Source organism: Carettochelys insculpta, chromosome 14, assembly GCF_033958435.1.
Source record: "Carettochelys insculpta isolate YL-2023 chromosome 14, ASM3395843v1, whole genome shotgun sequence".
NCBI classification, from domain to species: Eukaryota; Metazoa; Chordata; order Testudines; family Carettochelyidae; genus Carettochelys; species Carettochelys insculpta.
In genome coordinates, this window is record NC_134150.1 from 34,044,671 (window position 1) to 34,068,519 (window position 23,849).

At 45.0% G+C, this 23,849-nt stretch overlaps 1 long non-coding RNA gene across 1 annotated transcript in view; it reads right to left on the reverse strand.

Annotated features, from left to right (window-relative positions):
• Positions 1-16,444: 16,444 nt before the first annotated feature.
• Positions 16,445-23,849, reverse strand: part of LOC142020704 (uncharacterized) — a 28,021-nt gene continuing 20,616 nt past the window's right edge. The window contains exon 3 of the long non-coding RNA XR_012647486.1: positions 16,445-16,643. This is a non-coding gene — a long non-coding RNA (uncharacterized LOC142020704). The remainder of the gene's footprint in view (positions 16,644-23,849) is intronic.

A 23,849-nucleotide genomic window follows, 5' to 3' on the forward strand; every position in this document is an offset into this window, starting at 1 on the left:
AGCCCAGATCATTCAACACATTTTGATCCAATAGTTGAAAAATGCTGGTCTAGTTTCTTAACAGAACACTATCCTTCACCCTTCCACTGACCCTCGATGCTACTTCTGTGCAATGAGAATCAAGAGGAGCTGGAGTATTTTCAGCCTCCTTCACCCTCATTTGAATGAGAGAGAAGACTCCAGCCCTATAAAGGACAGCTAGCATCTAGCAGGACATCTGTGTCCTCAGAAGAGCAAGCTTCATGGACATGGGTCAGTTTTGTATCACAGGTGGTTATTAATAAAGAGAAAGATGCTGAACACTTTTGTGAGGTAAACCTAAATCCAGAATGAAGTCATCAGGAGGCTGATTGTCCGAGCCACACAGTCCACTGAGTCAATGGGAAAACTCCCATTGACACCTGTTGGCAATGGATGAGATCCTCATAGTTGAGGATTCTCAGTGCCTCACAGGGCTGAGCTCAAAGGACTCCACTGTTATAGCTAGGCAAAGGCCAGCTCTCCTGTTGCCCCCAAACCTTTGCTGTTTCCAGTAATGCTTTCTCTTGCAAAGCAGTCTACTGGTTGTCATCTGCTGCAACAGGCATGGATTCTTACACAGCCATTATCCAGAAAGCAGCAGTTTGTAATATGTCAGGTAAAAAATCTAGCCTTCGGTAATGCCAGACCATTTCCTCAGCACACTGCTCAGTCAGCTTGCTCTGACAAGATGGCATATGCCAACCAGGAACCTGAACTAAAATGAGGGTGGAAGATTTGTATTTAGACTTTTGACTGCTAGCACAGGAAACCCTTGAAGCAGCCCTGAAAACTGTGTGAATCGCAGTGGTAAGAATGGGCCCTCTTTTGGTATGAAGTTTATATTGGAGCTTAAACCCACTGCAGTAATGAAATTGCTGGACAAAAATGAATGTAAGCCAATTCTATTTAAAGTTGGGGGAAAAAGTCCAAGATATTCAATTGCAGCTTTTTATGTGTCCAGGTGTGCACTTAAATATCAATTTGGAGGCATGCACAAGTATCTGATCCCATGGTAATCAACACAGTAATTAATATCAGCATGATAATTAATAATACACCAAAATGTGTCATGAATCTGAATTATATCAAGAATGAACCAAATGTCTGATACTAACTAAACACCCTGGCTTACAACACAGACATGCACTGCATTTCATACTTAGAAACAGTCACATATTTTCACCTATCAATTGCCAAAAAATATCAGTTTTGGAATGAAAGAGCAGACCAGCAAAGAGAAACAACTTTGTAGATGGGGTGATGGACAAGAGTCTTTTTCCATTGATATAAGTGAGCAATGGATCAGACCCATGGAACATTGTGCAGAAGTTAAATATAACCTCCTGAAAAAAACCTAAGGAAGGGCTTGCACTATTGCCTTCAGCCAATTCACAATGAATGCCAGCACTCCTCCACAAAACAGCTTACTGGGACAGGATGGAGCCATGAGGTGCAATATGAACCAAACTGAATCTGTACCAGTAAGAGAGAGCCTGATTCCAAGACCGTCTGATCCAGGGAAGTATTCTCTCACACCCTAATCTTGGCGGCCGTACAGAGCTCAAGCATTGTCCAGAGCTTTTTTCTGCTCTAAGGGATGGTGCAAGAAGTAGCTGACCAACCTGCAAATTCCCACCCACGCCTGGAGACTGAGGAACAGACATAAATGAAATGTACCATCATAAACTAAAGGCAACCAGCCAAAGGACTGCCAGATCTTCCCAACTTGGAAGCTCCACAGTCTAGGAACACCCTCAGTGAATCAGATATTTCAGCCATCTTGCTTAAACCATTATCTACTCTAAAATAATTTAAAATGGGTTATTGTTTTGTAACAACAGGGGCATGCAGGAAAGCCAGGTCCCGTCTCTGAAAAGCTTCCAAGCTAAGGGAAAATCTCTTTCTTGTAATGTACAAATACTTACACTCATTCTCAAAATGTGAAACCAGAGAAGGCTTCTGGGGACTCAACACATTCTAACTCACCAAAAACCTTAACAAATTTAGATGTGCTGAATCATATATTTACGAACAGCAAGTCCAAGAGTGAGAAAAAAAGTATTCAAAGTCCAAGTTCCAGCTTACAAAGCTCTTAGCCAGAACAGAGCCCCTTTTGTCTCGCCTGTCAGAGTTACCAACTATGCAAGATGAGAGGAGTCGTGATTCTAGTCTTGTTTGTGTTAATGTGAAGGACATACACGAATGTAGGTTTGACCACCAAAGAGGAAGAGCCTGCTAATGAGCTAGTGCCACTCCAGGGTTTTGCCACCACTCTGAAGCCACCTGAAATAGTTTGTGTTGGATGTCAGTCAGAGGGACATTATTTAAGATTTTAAGGGCCCCAAGCCCAAATGTTCAGAGCCAGCCTTGTGTTTCTGCTCCCAGCGAGTTAACTTTTTTTTTTTTTTTGGTCTAAGTTGACACTGAGAAGGTTTGCGCACATTTGTAAGTATGTGTCAATATGTTCTTGGACAGTTGTTAAGAAACAAGCATAACTCTTCCCAAACACCACAGCTTCTTCCAACCATTATTATTTTAAAGAATTTTAAAGAATTCTTAGTGTAAGCTTTATTTCTTGTTCTATATTATATGACTATATCAAGCCTACAGTGCTTTTACAGATAATTGTGTACACTAAATAGACATTCAACCCATTTTTAAAAACCAAGTTACTCATTCATTGGAGCCATGCGTTGCAGTCGCAATAATCTACTGTAGCACTCAGAAAAGTCTGGAGGTTGAATATAATTCAGGAGGAGTTATGTGTATTGTGGGTCAAAATCTGGTCTCAGTTACTCCAGCGTAAATCCTAGGAACTTTTCCAGAAGCAACAGAGTTATTCTGGAGTCAAACCTGGATAAACAGGGGAATAATCTACCCCATTATTTTGTCCTTAAACACTATGGATGTTTACTCCACATGCACGTCCACTATAGATAAGATTCCAGCCAAAGGCTTTTGCCCTCTATTTTGGATGAACATTTGGGAAGGGAGTTACAACATCTCCATGTCGCAAAATTTGATTTGTGCACTCCATGCCTGAAGATTGGGAAACAGAACTCTTACCAGAGAGGTACAAATTTACCCCAGCCCGTACCGTACAGTCAAATTACAGCCCATTCTACAAATGGCAACAGTGACTGTTTATTTACTTACACAGGTCAAGGTCATGGCAAAGTTCAGGATTAGATGACAGAGCCATGCCACCTTAAGGACCTAGCCAGAGGTCAATCCAGGTGGCTACCGCTCTGCAAGGAGGCCAGGTCCTTTTGGAAACTCCTATCCTGCTTAATTCTTTCATTGGCACAAATAGCTAGCTCCAGCCAAGGCAGCAATTTCCCTACCTTCACAGAAAGAACTACAGGCAATCCCAGCAGTAAGGACAGTCACTGACGAAGACCCTCTGCTCATGAGAGCCGCGTCTACACGTGCCGCCTACTTCGAAGTAGCCGCGCCAACTTCGAAAGAGCGCCCGTCATGGCTACACGTGTTGGGCGCTATTTCAAAGTTAACATCGACGTTAGGTGGCGAGACGTCGAAGTCGCTAACCCCATGAGGGGATGGGAATAGCGCCCTACTTCGACGTTCAACATCGAAGTAGGGAACGTGTAGTCGTTGCGCATCCCGCAACATCGAAATTGCGGGGTCCTCCATGGTGGCCATCAGCTGAGGGGTTGAGAGACGCTCTCTCCAGCCCCTGAGCTTGATGGTGGCCGCGTGGAGCGGCCCCTTAAAGCTCCCCGCTCCCTGCCTTCCTGTGCAGGAAGCTGAGAGAATGTGCAGGCAGCAGCCCAGACACGCGGCCAGCCTGCATGTCCCTCAGCAGCCCCACACACACCCCACCGCTGCAATGGCCGCACGCCAGCCCCCCAAGTGCCCCCAGGGGACCCCCCCCAAAGGGAGCCAGGGCTCCCAGCCCAGCAGCCAGGTGGGGAAGCAGCAGCGGGGCCCCTCCTGGACGGAGGCCGAGCTTCGGGACCTGCTGGGGCTCTGGAGCGAGGAGGAGGTGCTCCAGGTAATGGGGAGCAAGAGGCGGAACGCAGATGCGTTCGCTCGGCTGGCCGAGGGCCTGGCCGCCTGGGGTCACCCTGTCCGCACTCCGGATCATGTCCGCAGTAAAGTGAAGGAGCTGCGGCAGGGTTACGCCCAGGCCCGGGATGCGGCCGGCTGATCTGGGGCCGCCCCCGTCACTTGCCTCTTTTACAGGGAGCTCAGGGACATCCTGGGCCCCCGGCACACCTCCTCCCCTCCGGCCACTCTTGATACCTCGGCCGAGGAGCCCCAGCAGGCCCCGGAGGCGGAGTCTGCCCCGGAGGCAAGCCCCGGACCCCCGGGTCCCCCCCAGGAGCCCACCCCTGGGGCACCAGAGGAGGAGGAGGAGGGGGAGTCCTCCTCCAGCGACACCGGCCTCCAGATGGTCCTGCCATCCAGGAGCTCCAACTGGGCGTCCGCCCCCCGGGTGTCCCCCGACCGTGGGAGTGGACCGTCAGGTATGTACCCCCCCGGTGCACACCCCCAGGGTTGAGGGGCGGGGGTAACAGATATGACCAGGGCCCTCCACATGCCCAGATGACCATGGCCCCAAGGACAGCAGTGGCATGTCCCTCAGAAAAGTGCATCAGCCCCTGCCCCCCCCAGCACGACAGTGCCATGCCCCATCCCCGGGGCTGCGGGGAGCGGAACCTCTAGGGTCCCCCGGGGGGAGGGGGTGGGACACCCAGCAGCAGCAGCAGCAGCAGCATGTGATGGAGTCGGGGGAGTGCAAATGCGAGACTCAGGCTACATATGAGAAACAAGCAGAATAGCTCCCAGTGGCTAAGGATGATCCTGGGGCTACAACTGGCAGGTTACACCTCTGCCCTGAACAAAGAGGAGGGAGGAGCCGAGCTGGGTTTGAATTGGGGGCGGCAGTTAGAGGCTAGGGGAAGGGAGAGCTAGAAGGCAGCCAGCCTGAGGAGGGGGAAAGCTACACCCCAGAGGGGCACCCCTCGGGGTCTTCTCCCCAGGGTGGGTTGGAAGGACCGTCTCTGACTGCTGTACTATCGCTTCTGTGAGAAGCTGGGCATCTGTTGCCTAATAAACCTCCTGTTGTACCTGCTGAGTGAGAGCCACTCCTGCCAGTGGACAGGGTGCAGTGCAGGGGGACCCCTGAACCCCATCACAGCAGCATCTCCCGGGGACGGGGATGGGGAACCTGCAGCAGAAGGGTGGGGGGACAAGGGCCATGGCTCAGGGCCCACACTAACGGCTGTCTCCACTCTTCTTCCCCCCCTCCTGTGTTCCGTAGCTGCACCATCAGAAGGACCGGAGAGCGCCAGCAAGGCGTCAGTGGTCCCGGGCAGCCCTCCGGGGCCATCAGTCCAGGCCAGCCCCTCGGCGGAGGACCAACCAGCCCCACGGCGGGGAAGACGGTGGACCCAGCACCACCAGCCGACGGCGATGGACCCCCAGCTGCTGGCCCTCCACCATCGGCAGCTGGAGGTCGCCGAGCAGCGGCTGCGGGTGGAGGAGCACCGCCTCCAGCTGCAGGAGCGGGCGCTGGCCTGGTGCCAGGAGGCATGGGGGGCCTACATGCGGATCTTCAACCATATCGTGGACTACCTGGCCCCCCATGCCGCGCCGGCTGCCGCTGCGCCCGCCCTGCCTGCTCCACCTGCTGCTCCACCCGCTGCTCCAGCTGCTGCACCGTCCGCCGTCACACCGCCACCTGCCACCGAGGGCCCTTCTGCCGAGGGGGACCTGGGGCCAGCTGACACCCGCTGGCCATATCTCCTGGTCCATCTGGCCCCCAGCCAGCCCCAGCCAGGGCTGAGGCCGAGGCGGGGATCCCAGCCGCCCACCCCCAGCGCTGGACATTAGGGGGTGTGGGGCCCAGGACGTGCCCCCACCCTTTGTATATATTCCCCCCAGTTTGATGTCAGTTTGTAAATAGTTTGTATATTTGACCCCTGTTACTATGCTGACCCTTACCCCACCATGTAAATAGTTCTCCCCTTCCTTGTCTTCCCCTTTCATCTTATCCCTATTTATAATACATATATATATAAGTTAGATTTTGCCTGTAAATATCAGAGGGGTAGCCGTGTTAGTCTGGATCTGTAACAGCAACGAAGGGTCCTGTGGCACCTTATAGACTAATAGAAAAGTTTAGAGCATGAGCTTTCGTGAGTTAACTCACTTCTTCAGATGCTGGTCCTGGAAATCTGCAAGGCCAGGTATAAATAGGCTAGAGCAAGGCTGGGGATAACGAGGTTAGCTCAGTCAGGAAGGCTGACAAAATACAAAAGCAGCTTCCCCTCTCTTGGAGTTCACACCTCCAGATCTACTGATGACAATACAACTCAGCCTTCCTGACTGAGCTAACCTCGTTATCCCCAGCCTTGCTCTGGCCTATTTATACCTGGCCTTGCAGATTTTCCTGTAAATAGTTAGTCTTGTTGATAATAATAATGAGTTCTACAGATATTTGAGTTGACGAACAACTGTCTGCTTTTATTTACAAGAAAAGTGGGGGGGTGTGCTCTTGGGTGCTCTGTGGTGTGGGCGTAGGGGCAGGGAGTGTTGTGGAGGATGGGGGGGTAGTGGGGGGCCTGCTAGTGTTCACACTGCAGCCTCATTGAACTGGGCCCGCAGGGCCTCTCGGACCCGGGTCCCTTCGGGGTCCACCTGGCGACTGGGGGCAGCGGGTGGCTGCACATCGGCCCTGCCGGCCTCCACAGTCCAGCCCTGAAAGAAGGCCTCCCCCTTGCTCTCCACCAGGTTGTGGAGGGCGCTGCATGCGCCCATAATCTGGGGGATGTTGGTGGGGCCCGCATCAAGGTGGGTGAGGAGACACCTCCAGCGCCCTTTGAGGCGGCCAAATGTGCGCTCCACCACCTGGCGCGCGTGGTTCAGGCGCATGTTGAAGCGCTCCTGGCTGGCAGACAGATGGCCCGTGTACAGGTGCATGAGGCAGGGCCGGAGGGGGTATGCCGCATCTGCGATGACACAGAGGGGCATGGTGGTTTCCCCCACAGGGATCTCCGGCTGGGGGATGTAGGTCCCCGCCTCCATCCAGTGGCACAGGCCCGAGTTCCGGAATACCCGGGCGTCGTGGGTGCTGCCAGGCCAGCCCACATAAATGTCCAGGAAATGGCCCCGGCTGTCCACCAAGGCCTGGAGGACTACTGAGTGGTAGCTCTTCCTGTTTAAGTAGCGTCCACCACTGTGTCCCGGGGCACGGATGGGGATGTGAGTCCCATCCAGAGCCCCGAGGCAATTGGGGAAGCCCAGGGTGGCAAAGCCCGCGATGGCGGCATCTGGGCCCCAAGCCTCACGAGCCTGTGGAGGAGCAGGGCGTTGATGGCACGGACGACCTGCAGGGGAAGCACATGGGAGACCACCAATGAGGGGTGTGCAGGGTGTGTGTGGCCCTCCCCTGCTGCCTCCCCCACCCCCGTGGCTCCTCTTACCTCCATGAGGACAGCCCCAACGGTGGCCTTGCTGATGCCAAACTGCTGGCCCACGGATCAGTAGCTGCCTGGAGTGGCCAGCTTCCAAACAGCGATGCCGACCCGTTTCTCCATAGTGAGGGCACACCGCATGAAGGTGTCCTGGTGCCTCAGTGTGGGGGTGAGCCACTGGCATAGCTCCAGAAATGTCTGCCGGCTCATGCGACAGTTCTGGAGCCAGCGGTCGTCATCCCACTCATCGAGCACCAGCCGCTCCCACCAGTCAGTGCTCGTGGGGTAGCTCCACAGCCGGCGACGTGTGCGGCGGGGGGTGGGGGTGGGTGCTGCGGGGTTGGGGGTTGCGTCCTCCTCCCCTGCAGGCAGCTCCTCCTCTGTGGCAAGGAGGTGCTCAGCTGCCTCCTGCGTGGCATGGAGCAGGGCGAGCACTGCTCCTGCAGGGGTGGCTGTGTGGACCTCTGGCTGCTGCTGCTGCTGGGGGTCCATGACTGCGTCGCTCGAGGTGTGCGTGCCTATGGCTCTGCAGACCGCGTTCTGTGCAGACTGCGTGTGTCTGGGAGAGGCCCTTTAAGGGAGCGGCTAGCTGTTGCCCCGGAAGCGCTCGTCCGCCCTGTGACCCTGTCTGCAGCTGTTCCTGGCACCCTTATTTTGATGTGTGCTACTTTGGCATGTAGATGTTCCCTCGCGGCGCCTATTTCGATGTGGTGCTGCCCAACTTCGACGTTGCCAGCCCTGGAGGACGTGTAGATGTTATTCATCGAAATAGGCTATTTCGATGTAGCATTCATGTGTAGACGTAGCCGAGATGAAGTTTTTAATCATCTTGGTGTAAATGCTACACATTTCATTATAGTGATTTCATAAACTTGCCTGCATTTATTAATGCCACTGTAGCAGAGGCATCACTGAAATCTCCCTTTCCCATTTAAAGCATGCTCAGATTAAGCACTGATACAGATGTACACAAAAGAAGACTCCTAAAGGTAACATGCCATGAGCTTTTAAGCATGTTATTTAAGAGTTTGAACTAATGTCTTGTATGTTGTGTCAGTCTCACAGCACGCTGCCCCTCAAGTACACTGAGAAAATATTCTGAGTGTTTAGTAGATAAATGGATCACCATCAGTATTGTGGACAGCTCTGCAAAGTTACCACTTGCCCCTAACATGAAGATCTTTTGGTTGTGCTGCTTGGTGTCAGCTACCCAGTTCCACCTGCCACAAATCTCACAAATACCCCACTCTTGGCCTTGCAGGTCAGGCTGTCTCTTTCCAGGTCTGCAATAGCCACCCAGCAACCCCTGAGCCCTCTTAACATCTTCCTGCAGTGTCTAGATCCTGTTTCGCTGAACATATGGGCCACATCTACATGGGCACATTCCGTCGACAAAACTGGGCTTTTGTCAACAAAAGTTGCTGAGCACCTACACAGCCAAAGTGCTCTGTTGAGAGTTTGCCGACAAAACTCATCTGTTCAGTTGGCAGTGTTATACTTCTCCCTGATCAGGTATAGCACCTCTCGACAGTATTTTGTCAACAAAGTGCTCTTTTAGACAGTTCTGTCAACAACAGGGCTGGTTCTGTTGACAAAGCAGACAGCGTGTGTGGTCGGTTCCTGATGAGTGAAGGGATCATTGTTCTGGGCCCCTTTGGTATGTGGATGGGATCTGTTCACAGATGTACTGATGAGGTTTGTCTGTCAACTGTGACCTCTGTCAACAGAAGCTCTCCGTGTAGATGTAGCCATGCAGTATTCACACATCCACTGCTGCCAAAGAAGTAGTGCACCCCAGCTTACCAGTTTCACCTCAGAGCACCGTGCCGCTTCACACACGGGACTAAGATACGTTTCTGGTAAAAGTTTGTTAACCAAGACTAGATCTTCAAGCAGCAGCAAGTAGAAATATTATACACAAGTGATCACCTATAAAATAAATTCAGACTGTTCATTCTCAGCCTAGACTTAATTAACAAGATGGTCTCCTATTTAATAAAGTATTGCTCACCAGCACTTTACAGCTAGTCTCCTTCCTGTAATTACCAAAGAGGTTGCAGGATCTGGGGTTCTATACATATTAAAATAAACACGGATTTCATGAGGCACCATGTGCTGTCAGCTAAGTCCTAAGTGACGGATCCAAGGTGTGTCCTGGTATCCCTAGACATTACAAGCCAATCTTTTGGCCTTGTTCATAAACAAGCACTTGTTCATAAACTCCCTTCTGACTTTTTCTGCTCGTGTCTGGGTTTGTTTTTTTTCCTGCCAACTTCAAAATCTCTTATTTACCATCAGTCTCAGTATGCAAACAAAAGTACATTGGGAGGAAGACAATGCCCAATACACAGATGACGAGACAGAGGGATAAACATCTATTACCACCAGCCTGAAAAGAACATTCCTGAGGTATGTCATCTCCTGGTTATCTGCCTTAATCCCTGGTCCTTAAGAATGTAACTTCTTGATAGACCATTGTCCTATTGAAGACAGGGTCACATTCCACCCTTCTGAAAGCCCACTGAAGCCAAAAACATTACACCACGGATGGAGTTGGCCCATGCTGCATATTTTAGTAGTGCCTGAGTAATGCAAAAGAACCATGAATGCCAGATCAAAGAAATTAACATTTGGGTCAAGGGAATGGCTAAAACAATTACCAGAAGAATATCTAAAATCTTTGGCAGTTCCTGCGCTTATTCTCACCTTCTGTCTCTTAGCTAGAGGGGAAAGACATTAACTACCACCAAGTCAGTCATCTAGTTTTCAGATATCTTTCTGAGGTAACATGAATCTTCATTCTGGTCTTTATTTTTTTCACTTACAGAGGCTGGGGCAGTCAGGTACCATCTCACATGGGTGAATATCATTATTGTAGCAGGGTGGTAGCCATGTGATTGCACCAAGTCTAAGAGGAAGTCTAACTGGAAGGTTTGAGTTTTTGAAAATGATCAGTACAAAGCATTCTTGTCTTGCTTCAAAACACTTAGAACACTTGCAATAGTTTTGTAACAGTATGGAAACAGGTATATCCTTTCATCAGCATGCCAAAATGTAGTCATTCAGGCAAGGTGAGTTTATCACCTGCTGAAGGAAGTTCACCTCTTGCTAAACTGAAGAACAGCAGGCACTTATTAAATAAAAAATTACTCAAGCGAACAAGGACACCCAGCTGCAGCTATTCAGCCAAAATTACGTTATGAGTTCCTGAGCCCATAACTGCTGCATTAACAGCTCTTCAGTCTAGTTATTAGTTGTTTGCAGTGTTTAAAATACCTTTGTTTTCACACAGGAGTGGTTCTCTCATTTATCGGTCAGTCAGAATGGCCTTTAGTCCCTGTTTTAATTTGAGAACTAACTGCATTCACTAAAATCTTTTTCTTTTAAAAGTTTATGAGGTCCAGCATAAGAAAGAAATGGGGAAGGTGTAGATTATAAATAGGGAGGGGAGAAATGGCTTGGGAAGAAAAATGAACCCACTTGAGCAGGGGTCCAAAAACCAATCAAACACAAAACTCCTTGATCGCTTGAAAAAGCTGAGGAATTGTTGTTTCAGGTCAGCCATAAATATATTAGCATATTGTGGGGCCATGAGGCTGACCTGGAACAATGAAAACTCCTTGAGCTTTGGAAAAGTTTGGCCATCTTAATAAATTCTGTCTCATATTATTATGTACTTCTAATTCTTTATTTTCAAAGCACAGAGCAATTTCAACTGGAATAAGAAACTATTTCTTTATTGTAACTTACTGAATGATTTAATATTTGAGGCTGCAATTTTCCAGTGTACCTACAGTAGCTAGACATTAAATTCCTAGCCAAAGCCAGTAAGCACTGAATGGTTAACTCCAATAGACACTCTTGAAAATTTCAGCCTCAGTGGCCATTATATGCATAGATCCGTTCTGTAAGACATTGTCTACACTATCCCTCCCCTTTCAGAAGAGGCATGTAAATACAGTGGATTGAAAATGCTGATGAGGCACTGGTATGAATATTCAGCACATCATTTGTGTAATGATAGCCACTGCCCATTCTAGAAGTGCTGTTTTCAAAATGTAAAACAGCCATTTAGATGGGGTTCCTTCAAAAGGAAGCCCCCCTTTCAAAAAAAACCCCTTCTTCCTAAAAACAAAATAGGAAGAAGGGTGCTTTCAAAAGAGGGGGCTTCCTTTTGAAGGAACCCCATCTACACAACTGTTTTGGCTTTCAAAAAAGGCACTTCTGGAATGGCAAGTGGCTGTCATAATGCAAATTAGGCACTGAATATGCAAATTAGCACTTCATTTGCATTTTCAATCGGCCACAATTGCATGCTGCTTTTGAAATGGAGGAGCACTGTAGATGCACCTATCCAGATCAGCTTTCTGTCAACAGAATCCATCTAGAGGTGTTCTGCATGACAGGGGAGCAGCAGAACACCTCACAGACATGCCGCATTCTATAGATTTATTGTCAACAGAATGTGCCGTGGGTTTTGTCAACTCTCTGGTATAGACATAGCCTTTGATGCAAAGTCTTTGAGCTGGACAGGACTACTGGCATGCCAAGTTACATTCTCCGCCTCCTTGTTGAATCTGAAAATGGGTTAAAGTTACAGACACCCCCCCCAAGAAAATCTATGTCTATGCACGGAAGTTCCCACCTCTGTATGGAAGATGGACGGAAAAATTCCTTATCAAAAGATCCACAGGCCTGGAAAGGGACATGGATTCCAAATTCCATGGTCTCTTGAAACCATGTTGCAGAAAAGATGTGTAAGGTCAACTAAAAACTTCTCTCCACTTCCTCTCTTCCTGTGGATTCTTCCTGTCTACCCAAACTTTACCACTGAGTGGTCAATGTATATATACAAATCATCTTTTTTGGATCCAGCTATTATACCTTTTTTCATTTAATTAACTCCAAGCATTATGGGGCACTAAACTCCCAAATAAGGTTTTAATTTAATCCTGTCAAGTCAAAAAAAATCTAAAATATTCCCAAGTGACCTACAGGCAAATGAGAATTCATGTGGGTGCTAATTCCATCTTTTGGCATGCCGCTTTCTTACATATATTCAATGGTATTTCCAGTGGGTAAGGTTTTCTGCCTGTGCAAGTCTGTTTGCAGATGCTAAAAGACTGTTAAGTGTTGAAATCAGGGGATTTGAGGACAGCACCAATGGATTTCTTTTGACTTCAATGGGTTTTGGATGAGTTCCCATAGCGAATTTGCTCCCAAAATTCCCTGGCTTCTGAGAATTTAAGCCAGAAATTTATTATTCTAAACTATTTATATTCTATTTATTATTTTTGCAAGTAACTTCCATATTTGTTGCAGAATTATGAAATTAAACATCTAAAGGAATTATCTGGGCCTAATCCAACCCATTATTATTATAAATACAAAACCAGCCCAGGTGGGAAACTTAGAAAATGTAATTAACATTCCTCTATAGATTTTTGTATTTACATTTCAAATTTACCACTTAAGACTTTAATTCTCCATTAAACTGCTTAAATATACATAACTGCAGAGTTATTTAAATGTTTTATGAGCTTTCTGAAATGATCAGCTAATCAAAAACACTTACCTAATTTAGTACCTTCAACTTTATAAAGCCTCTTTTTATTTGGGAAGAAGTGGATTTAATGTCAACCTTTTGTTCACTTTCTTTGTTAGAAAATGTTAATTTTAAAAATCTCCATGACTTCAAGGAGGGAAATGAGTTTTTCAGACCCAGAGACTTATGTGAGGAATATTATAGCTCATTACTTCCTCCTAGCCGGCAAATTTAAATTAGTGATAATCATTAGCTACCATGTATGACACTGCATCTATAATTAAGAAATAAATTTATTACAGAAACTTGGAAATATCAATTAAAAAGTAGTCAAAGCAGTCCCATAAGGTCCTATGTGATTACCTGCGTTATCTCGGCTGTCACTTCCAATGCTGGTTTGAATCTCAAACACCTCAGAGGGGTGCTCAGTCTGTCAAGTTAAATAACTTAGACAACCTTAGCGGAAAAATGAAGTGATACAAGCAGGTGCAAACACAACTGTTTAATAGGGGAACAAAGATGTCAGCTGCAGCCTGAGTATTATTGACAAAAGTGTTCTTCTCTTGTACTGTACCTTTGAACTGGCTGAGAGGACAATTCAGTTTGCAGCTTTACCACAAGCTGCTCATCTGGCTGGAAGAATAGAACCCCAGGGACACTGAAGGACACTCAGATGAGTTACATTTGCTCTTACCTGCTACATTTTGTGTAACATTCACAGAGTTTAAGGTCAAAAGGGACCATTAGATCAGTGTTTCTCAATTTATTTTTAATAAATTACCCCTTTTAAAAAAAATTAAGTATCCCCCAGATTTCTCTGTCATACTCCTTAGGGTTGAGAAACATGGTCATAAAGTAATCCAAGGTCTTGAAACAAGTACCATTCAATCTTTCAGATTACTGTATCCTTTGCAGGAGTCAGATATGTTTTGCATACTCCCAAATTACACTTCTCTTACTTACAAAAAAATGTGAAACTATAACAAAAGACTAATACTAAAAACTTATACTTCAGTGCAGGGCATGTGAAGCAGTAGAAACAAGTTGCTGTCCCAATGAACTTTCAGATTGTACTGACTCCATTGGTGGTAGTTATGTAGCCTGTTGTAAAACTAGACAAACTTTACATGATCTGATTTGCCCCCTGGAAGAACTTGGTGTACCCCAAGAGTACCTCTATCCTTGGTTGATTAAAAATGCTTTAGATTTTCTAATGTGACCTCCTGTCACATTACATTTCACCCAGTTACCCCAGTGTCTTCCTTGGTGTTGAAAATATAAGTAACTTCTATTGTCTGTTTCCCACCTCACTCAAATATTCACCTTTTAGCCCATTTCTAGAAATGAACCCAAACACTTTGAAAATTCTCAAGTTTCTGATTAATTATTCTACTCCCCTCCCCATTTCCTCACATCTGCATTTGATCACATACTCTTCCAGATTCTGGCCACAGCTGGAAATGGAACAGCTAGAAAATGTCACACCTTGTGCTTTTCCAACACGCTCAGGATCAAGGAATACCCTATATCTGTGGCAAGAAGAGTCTTACTGAAAACATTCAGCTATAAAGACTCTCCTATCCTCTGTGTATTACCAAGGCTGATGACACTGAGGGCCTAGTCATAGCACAGGTTACCCACTCACATCAGTAAAGCACAAATCTTGTTCTAAAAGGCAATAAACTTTCTTAAGCAATAAGAAATTATCTGACACCAGTTAAAATGAAAGTCACTGATGTACCTTTGGTCACACTTTACAACTCCACAATTTCTCCATGCAGCGCAGAGTTAGTGACACTTAAGAGAAGCCAGGAAAGAGGGGTATGATGCTTTTAAGCTCTTATATATGATGGAATACCTGCAGTGTCTACTAGAGCTCAAACAATTCCTTCTCCTGGCACAAAAATGCAAGAAGCCAATTTACTGTGTTTGTTTTCTTTAAAATTACACTGAGCCTATCAATATCACTGTGCAGTCTTGGCATCTGGGAATGCCAAAAGGGACAATTTACAACTTCCTTAGTCCTTCGTGCAAATACATAGCATCAATATTTCCCTGCATTTGTCCCCTTGTCTTTCAAAATGTGTACATCAAACTCACAGGAAACTCAGCTAATTTCAAATCCCAGTACAAACTCAAAACACAGAGCAGATTCTTAGAAAAATTCATCAACCCATTAAGTGAAAATTGGGTCAGTGCCAAGAAAATCCAGGCAGATTAATGTTTGCTTTAAATCATCATCATCTGACATTCTCTGCATCTGATGTGAAGCTCAGTTTTTACTCTTCCTGTTGAGACTGTGAGATTGTTCAAACATGAAACTCAAAGCAAAACTCAAGGCACTCACAGTCATACCTGACGAATGTGCTTGTGTGAATTCCTTCAAGGCAGCCCATCTCTCTCCGGCTCTCTTAGCACCCTGTAACATTACTGAAACTTTCTGGGGGCATGTGTTTTGAACTGTACACTCATGACAAAACAGACTAGTAAATTAGTTATTTCTACACTTCAAACAGTGGACCAGAATGCAATACCTTTACTCCATTGAATAGAACTGTGCTCCACCATTAATTCCATTTAAGTCAAAGGGAAATACTTGTAGAATCATCAGTTAGGGCCACAATAAGTAGTTCTGGAAATTATCTTCCAGCTATAGTTGTGTCTGGCAGTGTATAAAACTCCAGCAAATGGGAAGTGGATGAGGAAGAGGGGAGGACAACCAATGATCTCATTTCTGTTAGCACTGACTAAACATTTGTTCCAACTGCCTGGGTAATCAGAAGGCTCCATAAATACCTTGCTGTGCCTGTGGGATCTCATGCTAAGTTATAATCCATCACTGGAGCAGGCAGCCACTCAAGAAGACATTCTAAAGCATTTCTGAGGTTGAATGTAATTCATTGCTATGTTCTCTTGTTGCACATTTGTTTAACACAGCAGGTGGAAGTGGCTATACAAGGAGCGGTTGTATGTTCCAAATTTCACTTAAACTTTGCATCATGATAGATAAGTATTGACAGAAGACTCTATAAGTTATTCTGTGATTTATTATCTTCTTAATGCTAAAATTCTTTGTCAATAACTTTTACAGGCAATAACAATACCTTGACATACTGTTTCTTTGCATTTACACCCATGTTACTTGAGATGTGTAATCGTTTTGAGGATCCAGGTAGGTAAGCATATTTAGCTAACATAAACATGGACCTAACCTTTTCCATGGATTGAAAAGCCCACTGCATTTTATCTCTTTTCTTCATTTCTGCTTTCTTTCTTATTAAATGACTGCAAGGAAGTTGCTCCTTGTAATATTTCTCACTGTACTGGAATCTAGAAGGAGGACAACAGACTGTGCTTGGAATATTTTCTGTCCAATTTCTAGCTTAGCACAAGGTTTGGGCAAGTAGGCAGGTTTGGGCATGCTGACGTGAACTGAACCCTTGCACTTTTGAAGCGTAGACTCTACTACTTCATAGTCAGCCTTGAAAGATATGTAGAAAAATCAACTCATACGAAGAGAGATCTGAGCTCCATCAGATCACAAGGAGAAGTTTTGCTGGCAATTGAAAATCCCATTTGGTCACGGATGATGCATTGTTTCTGTCATTCCAACAGACTGCAATTAACCTTTGAATCTGAAGAAAAATAATTTATCATTTTAATGAAGCATAACTATATAATTTCATTGCATGCTAGATAATATCTGGCCCTGGTTTGAGGGGGGATCCACCAAGTGCCTTTTTATGCCCAACAGACTTCTTGGATGACAGTCATATACATTTATAGAAGTACAATGATGAAAACTTTGAGGCAATTAAAGTAGTTGGGTATATATATTACTGTTCTATACTGCTTTTGTATTGCAGTAAAACACATTTTCTGTGCTCTGATTTCCTGCAGAAGAAAGAGGAACATCATTATTTGTATTTAAATGTCAATTTTGTGTTGATGTGAGATCATGTGGGTTGTGCTGATTGCAAAGAGGGCACAAAAATTTGGTTTATCTTGTTACAGTTATTGGGGTGAACCAGGGGTCCCCAAACTTTCAGCTGCCATGGCCACATCACTCAGAACCAGATCAAATATATACATTTTGTACTTAACTGTAAGGCAATCCCCATAAACAGTGTAAGAAACTATTCCTACCCAAAGAGCATACAATAACACAGACAAGACATTGGATGATGAGAGAAAACTGGTAAGTGTAGGTACTCATTTTATCTTAGTTGTCTGCACAGGGAGATCAGTAGGAGCTCAAGTAAAAGCAAGAGGGAAGGAAGAGGTGGTGGTCTGGGGGGAAGGTCGGGGAAAGGTCAGTGGAAAGGGAAGATGAGGTGGGGAGAAGTATGGGGCAAGAGGAAAGAGGATGGGAAAGAGTGCCTCTTACAGGTTTAGTTTTTTCTTTGGTGCATCAAGTCCTGTAGATGTTTGTACATGATGGTTTTGACTAAGTTCCTTCTGGGAACACTAAGTCCAAAACTCTTGACGCTACCCCTACTCACCAGAACTGTGTCTTTGAGCATCCACAGAGACAGACACCCACGGATCCCAGTGGCCACACTTCCATGTTCCTGGCCAATGGGAGCTGCAGGAAATGGTGGTCAGCACATCCCTGTGGCCCACACTGCTTCCTGCTGCTCCCATTGGCTGTGAATGGTGAACATGGAAATTCAATGTAAACAAACTCTCGGGGCTTACCAGTGAATTACCCTGATGGACTGTGTGCAGCACATTGGCTGCACACAATTGTAATGCCACTGACTCAAGAGGTCAGTCAAAATGCTACAGTGGGCTGGATGTGGCCTGCAGGCATAGCTGGGGAGGACCCCTGGCATAAACACTACTCAGAATCCTCTGTGTTTCAGCCTCACTCCTTTGAAGTCCTCCATCGCTGGCAACCTGTACTGGTGTGGAAATGAGGATAAAGCAGCAGTAGTGGACTCATGGGCCGTGTCTACACGTGCCCCAAACTTCGAAATGGCCATGCAAATGGCCATTTCGAAGTTTACTAATGAAGCGCTGAAATGCATATTCAGCGCTTCATTAGCATGCGGGCGGCAGCCGCGCTTCGAAATTGACGCTCCTTGCTGCCGCGCGGCGCGTCCAGACGGGGCTCCTTTTCGAAAGGATGATGCCTACTTCGAAGTCCCCTTATTCGCTTGAGCTCATGGGAATAAGGGGACTTTGAAGTAGGCGGCGTCCTTTCGAAAAGGAGCCCCGTCTGGACACGCCGTGTGGCGGCAAGGAGCGTCAATTTCGAAGCGCGGCTGCCGCCCGCATGCTAATGAAGCACTGAATATGCATTTCAGCGCTTCATTAGTAGACTTCGAAATGGCCATTTGCATGGCCATTTCGAAGTTTGGGGCACGTGTAGACGTAGCCATGTTGAGCTTGTAAAGACATATTGCAGGGAAGGAGAATGTGCATATCCAATTGGAATTCTCCAATGCCCTACAGACAGTGGGGCCAAAAGCCATCATGGGCTCCAGGGCAAGATGGGTGAAGGGGCTGACTCTGCACCCCAGAAGGGGCAGGGCCTCAGGCAGAAAGAACGTGGTCAAGCACAGTCAGCCCTTAGGGTTGTACAGGCCACAGTATATGCCCCAGGCCTCAGAGCTGTGTGGAGCAGTGCTGCGGCAGCAATCCAAAGGCACCCAGGGCTCTGGCTGCCGCACTTACAGCTATAACAACAGCTGTAGCTGGGAGTGCTGAGCCCCTTTGAATCACCGGGTCTCAGGGCAATTGCCCCATTTGTCCTGTCCCCCACAGGCGGGCCTGCCTATAGGATATATTCACTCTGCAGCTGGGACCGACTCTCACAGCCCAAGTAAACAGACTTGCGCTACTGGGGCTCCAGCTAGTCAGCCAAAAATAGCAGATATAAATATATAATAATAGTAGTAGTAATAATAATAATAATAATAATTACACCACCACTTCACACTGTTACAGAACTTCATGTTTCCAGAGCAATGGTACCAAATTACCTCACCAATAAGAAGAAGTCCTGTGGCACCTTACAGACTGACAGATATTTTGGAGCATAAGCTTTTGTGACAAAGCGGGTCTTTGCCCATGAAAGCTTATTCTCCAAAATATCTGTTAGTCTATAAGGTGCTGCAAGGCTTCTTGGTGTTTCTGATGATACAGACTAGTTTGACTACCTCTCTGATAGTTTAACAACAGGAATGAAGAACACTTCAGAGCACCCTAGAAGGCAGATGAATATTCTATTATTAATTCCCCCAAAATAACCTTGACTCCTTTTTACAGCCGTCGATGATAATCAACGTGCTAAGAACATTGTACCAGGCCATTAAAAAAGCTTGTGTGATGAGCAGGCAGAAATTTGCAAGGCTGGTTTGCAGGTATGTATGATACAACTTCAAAACTATATCTAATAATTTTGCTTTTTATTAAACACAGAATTAATCAAGAGTGGAGTTATTTATGACCCATAAAGAGTTGGATCATTCAGGGACTACGTGGGCTTCATGCACACCCCACTGTAGTCAACCACTTTGAGACAGTCTGCCAGTACAGCACTCTCATTGAAATCAATGGGAGTTCTATGCCAATATTACAGTGGCCAACATTTGCTGCTTCTCCTTTTTCTCAAAGCAATTACTTTCTGTAATTTAAAAAGCCCTTCATGAGTTGACTGGAAGCATACAACTCTGAACATCAGTGAACACCCATCCAAAGCAAATGGCCTTGACAGCATTGCCAAAGTTGTCCCTAGGGTATTCTGCAAGCAATATCCTTCTATTTGCCTGTAATGGGTACACCCACTCTAAAGTTCCCTCTAATCTTTCCATCAGTGTGCAGATTTTTTTTCCATCCATGTTCAGAATACATTTTATGTGCACCAAGGCATGTGTGAATGTGCACCACAAGTAGAAATAAAACTCAGCTGTGGGTGCTCTGCTAATCAGCTGGGTGTCATTTGAATCTCCCGAGCAGCTAGACAAGCACCCAACTTACAGGGAACACTGCCCTGTAAACACTTTACAAACATAACACATGGTTTCGTTCACACATTGCAGTGGTTGAATTAGGCCCCAGAAATTAAGATCACTAATATATGAATTCTTAGAAGCCAAACAGACTAGGATATTGGAAAGGCGATGAGTTAATTTCAAATAAAAAGGTTTACTATTATAAAAACTGGTTAAAAAACCACGCAGCCTGGTAGTTTCATGGGATCAGATGTATATCATACTAATCCCAGGCAATTTTTTTTGTCTTTAAAGTGCTACTCAGATACCTTTTTGTTTTGTTAGAATATAGACTAACATGGCTATCTCTCTGTTACTAAGCAAAGGTTGATCATTTTTCCCCTTTGTACATTTTACCAATAGATGGGTCCATCATAAAAGAGGTAAGGAGTGTACAGTAGCTGATGATTTGTAGCTAATGCAGGGATCGTCTAATGTTACATTTGCTTGTCTCTCCTACTTAAAACAGGAAAGAAAAAGGCTCTTTATAAAGTAAGACATAAAATAATTAGAAAAAACCCTGGTCCAAAATAATCCCTAGAGGAACTGTTGGAGTCAGTAGTGTTTCCAAAGGGATGAATTTAGCCCCTAGCCTCTCCTGGATTTTGAGTTTGTAATAGGGCTGATAAATCTAACCAAACATCTTTATTTTTACAGTACGCTTAAAGGAACATTTTTATTTAGTGCCGTCATCTGTCTCCACATTATTGTGAAGTATGATCCTTTATTGCTTTTGTGTCTTCGTCACTGCTTGAGCAAAGCATCCTTTTCTCCCTGCCTTTCATAGTTGCTACCCTGGTAGAGTATAACATGGATAAACTTGATTGTGATTAATTGAGGGCTCCAGCAGATTATGTTTTTATTCTCTTCCATCTCAGTCTTCCATCTGCTCGGGGGAAAAAGAAGTGTGGGTGGGTGGGAGGGTATTACCTTTATAAGGATACTTAGGACTCACTAAATAAATCATCAGAATGACTTGTTTAGCAATAATGGTTACAAGGGAAAAGAGCCTTCCTTAACAGGCTTTCTTGCTCTTACATCATCAAAATGTTTTTATAGCTCTGTACCACCATTCAAGCTAATAGAAGACTATAGCTGCTCAAAACCTGATCTATATAAGATTTATTTGCAAAGGTGAAATTTCAAGCCATGTTACTTTGAACAACCTAAGATGCTCTAGCATGAAAGAGCAGAGATTTATGGCTATTGCTCCATTATAAACTCTCATTTTTGCCTGGGGGTGGGGGAGCGTAATAACGTGTGTCAAAAAATATTTTGCCTTGTGTTAAGGGACATTAGGGATTTTCAAGAGTTACAGAACAATTCCTAGCTCTGTCACAGATTTCCTGTGTGGCCTTGAGCAACTTGCTTTACCTTTGTGCCTCAGTAACATGATAACATTTGTGGTAACATAAATGATAACATTTCCTGTGTCCCATCTTTCATCTGTCTTGTGCCTTTACATTGTAAACTCTCTGAGGTAAATCTGTGTGTCTAGCACAAGTGGACCTCATTCTACACTGGGGCCATCAGAAAGTACTAGTGCACATAAAATAAAATAATAATAATAAAAAGGAGGACAAGTTAAAAAGCGGAGATAACTTATTCCATATTTTCTAGAATGGGAATCAGATGGTGGTTGGACTTATATTACCACCAGCAGCTAATTTATTTATGAGAGAATTTATCAGGGGCTGTCAGGTTTAATTTTCTCTAATTCTCATGCTATGAAAAATGCCACTTGTCTGATTTTAATCTATAAACCAAAAATAGGTCTTCCCAGAAATAACAAAAATACAACATTCAGGGTATCGAAACAGTTATTGCAGGAATGTGAAAAAGATTGATTACACCTCAGCCTCACACCTTCATTCTGCCCCTCCCCACCCTTGTCTGCTTCAACAACGTCTGCAAAGGCCAAAAGTACTGATGCAGCAGATAAATTTTTAATGGCAAGAAACAGAATTTCAAGAACTCAAGGACCTTCCCTGACATGCTGATACATAGGAAGAGTTTAGCTTTGGTTGCTATATGGTTTTAATTTTTTTAATCAACTCTATACATTTGTTAAGCCGTCTACTTCCTATTATGATGGGTGGGAGACATTTCAAAGAATATTACTAGACCCAACACACAAAATAATCTAAATATACATTGAAGAATCTCCTAATTATGCGGGGTGGGGGGAGAGAAATGGATTTTCTTCACTTCAAACCAATAGGAAAAAGATTCAAAAGCAGGGCGATCAATACCCCCTGTGATCAACAGGAAATGCTAAGAATAGCTGTATATCATGTGTGGCTTCAAATTTACAACCTGACATATAATCTCATTGTAAGTGAGGAGTCAAGTTCAAGAACTTCGCCTCCACAGTAAAGCTCTCATTTTAACGAAAGAAGCCGAGGTCGACGGCCTCTCAAATGAAATAGATAAGGCAACATAGGGTTCTTGTCAGAAACAAATGTTATGTCTCTCCCTACTGAAAAGCTTAAAGATATTATCAGCAAAAGTCTAGTTGGGCCTAAAATGGGTCCCAGAGAAGTAATATTAACCAGGCTTCTGGCAGATCATTTATTTATCTCAAGCTAAATTCAATAAAGAGAGCCATATATAAGTGAGGGAAAATAATGCAGCTGCTAGTAATTTATCATTGGATGGAAAGTCATTGTTATCCTTATCTCTCCAATGATGTTCTATTTCCAACTGGTAATGAATTATGGGGCTTGCCACATCTTTACTATGTGACAGGTCAACACTACCTCATGGGTACTGTACTGTATTTATGCAATCAATAGAGAGTTTGCTGAGGAAATATTGGCATCCATTTTGTGTAAGTGACCTAGTGCTGTATGGCCTCTAGATCATTGATGGTGGTCGGCTTGTTATAATAGAATCTGCGGAACCTTTTAAAACAAAGATTTATCTGAGGGCTTTAAAAACATTTTTTGCTCTGCCCTTAATAAAGAAAAGAATGTAATAGAAAGCACTGGGTTGTTAATTATAAAGCACTCTGCTCATATAAGCTGGCTCAGCCACTAAAGAGCTCCTTTTCTGTTCCTTGGTTGCACTGATTAGAGGGATTTATTAAACCCAACTTCTGTACAGAGTTATCCAACATTATTTCTGCCTTCAGTGTGTGGGGTGCAGCAAAGATACCCAGACTACATCCTTGGTCGAGTCACTGCTGGGAGAGAAAAACAAGATAACAAGTAAGTCACCGTGTCTCTGCAGAGTCTAGGTGTTATGCTGTGGAGTTTAGGCAGGAAATGGTGCGATTCAATATTGTGTCACCTCCTGCTATGTAACAAGGGTTACATCTCTACCATGAGTTTTCAGAAGGTGTTCTTCTGGAAGATGTCTGCTGAAAAAACTCCTTTCGAAAGAGCATGCCCCACACGCAAAAAGGTGGATCAAAAAATCAATCTGCTCTTTCCACAGAAAGCCTCCACAAAGCCCCAGGTCCTTTGAAAGAATGGGCCAGTGATCAGAAAATCCAGCACCATGAGGAAAGAACAAAATCAAAAGCCCTGTTCTACTCCCAGATCTTTTTCTGAAAGACTATTTCAGAAAAAAAGTGTGTGTAGATGCTTCACTATCCCTTCTTTCAAAAGAGCAGTCCTCACAGCACTGGATTTTTCAATCCCAGGCCCATTCTTTTGCAGAACAGGGGCTACGTGGATGCTCTTTTTTGAACGAGCACATCAATCTTTCAGTCTGTTTTTTTGTGTGTGGATGTGCTCGTTCAAAAGATCTGTAAGAAATTTTTCGGAAGACCATCTTCCAAAAGATTGCTGTAGTGTAGATGTGGCCATATAGAAAAATGAAAAGAAAATTTTTCACAAG